Genomic DNA, 4464 nt, shown 5'->3' with positions numbered 1-4464 from the left:
GCTGTACGCTCAAACGGGCCTGAATAGGGGGAACGCGCACGAGGTAAATCGCGCAAAGGGGGAGGGAGGGAGGGAGGGAGCAACGTTTGGGAGGGGCAAAGTATATCGAGAAGACGAAGAAAGAGGGATAAGGGAATGGGAAAGGATATCGGGGGGTAGATGAAGGGGCCCCCGTAATTCATATGCTAATCTGGCGTAGATGCCATTGTAATCTCCGGTCGGTGTGGCCCCACAAAGCCCCGGCTTGACGCGGATGCAGGAGGAGTGATCCAGAGCTCAACGCTGTCACTGCTTCTGCTTCCACCGTCTTACTTACCACCGGCTGGTATAACCAACGCGTATCCACGTAGTTGCAAGACTTCAATCACGGTGTTACCGAACTTTGTCAACGATCCGTCTTCGTCGACCGGCAAGGAAGGAAGGAAGGAAGGAAGGAAGGAAGGAAGGAAGGAAGGAACGTGGTATCCTTTCGCGTATCAACTTTCGACTCGCTTTCTATCCAGGATGTTGCGGATCGTGTTAACTCGCTCGTTTCATCGGTGTTGTCTTTTGTCGTATAGGGATAATTGAAGAAGGCGTTGGAAGGATAAATGCCTTGTTACCGAAAATGTTGAAAGGATCTTGATTTCTTTCCTTTTATTTTTTTTTCTGTGATATTAGAGAGAATCGTGAAACGATGGCTTTAATCTATATTATAGATTCCTTTGTAAGATCGTATAGTAATCTAAAGGATGCTTGTCCAATTATATTTAACGAGCATTTTTCTGTATTATTATTTATTTATATCCCTGTCGTGGACGTGTGTTTCGTTAATCGAAGAAAGAAACAAGGAGTGAACGACGCGTTAATTAAAATTTAAATTATTCATCGAATATTTCAAGTATTTTCAAAGAGAAAATTCGAGAGAATATCGCCCAACGATTCAAGTATCGACGGTGATGGGCGGAATTAAGCGTACAAAGACGGAAACAGATTTGAGAAATGCGTATCTCGAAGTTGGCCGAGTTGAAGGGTATAGACCAAGTTCCCCGCGAGTGGATAAGGGTGGGTGGTGGTGGCCGGAGCAGCTAGTTGAGCAAGTAGATAAGTTTCGATCCCTTGGCGATCCGACTTGCTTCCTACCGCCATCGCTCGCTCGCCCTACCATGTTCCAGCAGATAAACGTATCCCGGGATATCGGGACTCTCGAAAGCTTCCCTTCATTGCTGCCAACTTTGAGCCGGCCGACGTGACGCAGGCGCGGCTCGGTCCGAGTGGCAAGAAATCCTCGAGGATTATGAGAGGACGACGCGCTTCTCTGGGCTTCGATTCGAACGATGGTGTAAATAGGTAGGGGAAGTTACGTATGGGTCAGCAATTATGGCGCATTTAAGGAAGGGAGAGGATTTATTATTTCGAAAAATTTTTTCTTCTTTTTAATCGATATTTTTGCCACGATTTCGTTCGTGAACAACGAAGAATTCATTGTTTAAGTGGGGTAAATTTAAATATTTTGATTGATTTTTAGAAGCGAAGCGATATTTTTGGAATGCTCGTAATGTAATTTTACACGCGAGCACGTGTTGAATTACGTAACGAAGAGAGTTTTGAAATTATAATATTAAAAATAAGTGTATTGACACAGGGATTAGGTCACGCCTGAATAAAAATTGCTCGCTTCGAAGTTTGCGCGCGTTAACTCTCGGATCGTTTCATGCATAATTTTTCGAGGACCTTTGGAAAAATAAAAGTTTTAAAATATCGGAGAACCGATCGATTATATAGATAAAAATTACAGTTTAAGCTTGATTGGGTATTATCATAAAAATACAGTGTCATCGAGCGTTCTTCCTGCTGTCGAGTAAAAATACCTGAAGAGTGGAAGAAAAATTTTTCAAATATAAAAAAAAACATCACGCGAAATTTAATTCAAACGAAAGTTCTTTTCGAACAAAATTATCGTACATTCTTCCCCTTATTTCGATCAAAGAATCAAAGAAAGAATTGTTAATCGTTAACGTGAAAAAAAAACAATTTCAATCAATCCCTTCGATGAAAAACTTGAATTACCCTCTAAAATAACAGAGAACACCTTGCTCCATCTCCAATTTTTTTTACACGATATAATCTTCTTCTTCTTCTTAATCGAATCAACGCGATAATAGCGGGTTAAGAAAACCAATCTAAACGAAGAAAGATCGAGAGGAGTGGAAGAAAGAGAGAAAGAGAGAGAGAGAGAGAGAGAGAGAGAGAAAAAGGAAAGGATCATCGTATTAGCGAGGCGAGGAGAGCGATAAAAGGAAGCACGGTGTCAAACAGTATGTTCGCTTTGTTCTCCCAAAGTCCAGCGAGAAGATAATTTCCCGAGGGTTAATTCCTTCTTCGATTTCTCGGCTAAGGCCTTATAGCCGAGGCTGAAGGGAAGCCGCGCGAGCACGTTAACACTTAGCTCGACAAAGGTCCAATTCTCCCCGTGTCCCCACGGTGCCAGCCCCTCGCCCCCTCGCGGAACAAACGCTCGATGAAAAGTACTCGGGGCTAAGGAGGGGAAATTCGAAGGAGCGGGGTAAGAATCCGTGGAGAAACGGGATGCAACGAGGCTGCAAGTCAGGCGAGAATCTAATTTCCCGAGACAAATCCTTAAATGTGCCCCGGAGCCTGGCTCGAAGGCGCGAGTCAACCCACAGCCAGCCTGGAATGAGCCTCGCGTCTAGCAAGCCGCGACGACGACGACGGCGACGACGACCTTTAACTCGGTTCGCCAATTTTGCATTTCTCCGTAACCTCGCGTCGAGAACGCGTCATTAAGTTCATTCACGCGCGGGAACGCGCTGTGAATCGAAAAGGCGATGGAAAATTTTAAGATTGAAACTCAGATTCAAATCTCTCTCTCTCTCGATCAAGTAACTTAAATATTTGATCGACGAGATTGATACTTTTTGTCGAACACAATATAAAGGATAAGTAAGGAGGAACTAACCTGTATTTTTTACATTCCAGTGATATATCTACTAATTAATATTACGTTTCGCGGAATGATAGCAATTAAGGATTGGAAATATATATCGCGCGTTGAAATTTCGATTTTTAACGAATTGTGTGTCCTTTTTTTTTTTTTTTGTTTTCTTTTATAACGAAAATAGTATCGAAGATCGTGTTTATAATTAGGATTTTTCGAGTTTGGAAAGAGATATGCAAGAATTTGTAGAGAGAAAGAGCGGATAGATGGTATCGCGAGGGGATACATATAGGCAACGACGACAACGATTTGTTGGTGTTTATTACATTGGGCCCAATGGCATTTCTTTGTTTTCTGTTCTGTATTCCAGAGTGCATGATGGACGACGGGAGCACCAGTGCCATCTTCTGGAAGTAGGAGGCACCGGTGGCGGCCGCTGAAGGTAACTTCGACTTCCAGGAGATAGCTAGCTTCCTTCCAGTATCTCTATTCTTCTTCTCCGCAAATCGGCAGAAGGAGAACCTCTCTAAGAGAAAAAAGAAAGAAAAGAAACGAATTTTCCTCTCTCATCACGCCATCACCGCTGATTCAGCCAGCACAGCTCGCCGCAAAGTTCATTTTGCCGCTCGCTAGTGTTTGACCCACGAATTCCTTCACGAGTCTCCCATCCTTTTTTTGTATACCGTCCAATCTTCCTCGCCCGATGCACGACCGCCGTATATATATATATATATATATCAAAATTGTCCGTGTATTTCCGCGGGAAAAATCGATCTCGAGCACTTTGTACTCTCTGGCCTCGATAATAGTAGAACAGTAGTATAGTAGAATTTCTTGGAAATTTCGAAATTTTCGACGGGTAATTAGGTAATCGATCGGTTACGCCTCCATATCACGATTCACCAATATTTCTCTCCAACGAAATTTTCTTCGTCTCGTTATTTTGATTTTTGAGAGAGAGAAAAAAAAAAAAAAGAAAAAAGAAAAAAAAGAGAAAAAAAAAAAGATGGCCATTCGATTCCATTCTAATTCGCGGCAACGATTATTCGATCTCGAAGAGACCTCTCCTCCGTTCTCCCCAAATCCATTTCATCCGAAAAAAACACGGATATACAACGTGATACGCTATAAGGTATATTATAAATGATGTTGTGCGTGCCCACATGCGTGAACCTTTATTTAGTAGCCGTAAACTTGTCGTTCGTGTTTTTTGCTCTAGTTATTGCGCACCGGCAATATCACACTGTTTAAAACCTCGTTTTTTAAAAACGGCGGTACCCGCGTAGACGCTCTTCGATAAATCCAACGAAACGGTTCGATAACCGTTCTTTTTGATTTCGACTATGTTTCACGAATGACAAAATGTTTTTTTCTTTTTTTTTTCGAAACAAACGAAAACGAATCATCTTAGAGCGTCTACCGTCTACTACCGTATCTCATTATACAGTGACTACCTATTTTTTTAATTATTAATTTTTCCGAAGGCCGAATACATATATATATATCGTACAATCCAGGATCCTTAA

At 42.2% G+C, this 4464-nt stretch overlaps 1 protein-coding gene across 21 annotated transcripts in view; it reads left to right on the top strand.

The window, feature by feature from the left end:
• Positions 1–4464, top strand: part of LOC102672830 (CUGBP Elav-like family member 4) — a 214641-nt gene that overhangs the window by 148994 nt on the left and 61183 nt on the right. For 2 of the 21 annotated variants that reach the window (XM_031515421.1, XM_031515420.1), the window contains exon 3: positions 3309–3380. The exons of 18 other annotated variants lie outside the window; for them this stretch is intronic. The gene's annotated coding sequence lies outside the window, so the exon portion shown is untranslated. Of the gene's footprint in view, positions 1–3308; positions 3381–3911; positions 4071–4464 lie in introns of those variants that run through there. One more of the 21 variants, XM_031515422.1, reaches the window with a different exon arrangement.

Source organism: Apis dorsata, unplaced genomic scaffold (genome assembly GCF_000469605.1).
Source record: "Apis dorsata unplaced genomic scaffold, Apis dorsata 1.3 scaffold_69, whole genome shotgun sequence".
NCBI lineage: Eukaryota > Metazoa > Arthropoda > Insecta > Hymenoptera > Apidae > Apis > Apis dorsata.
This window is presented reverse-complemented; position numbering and strand designations above follow the sequence as displayed.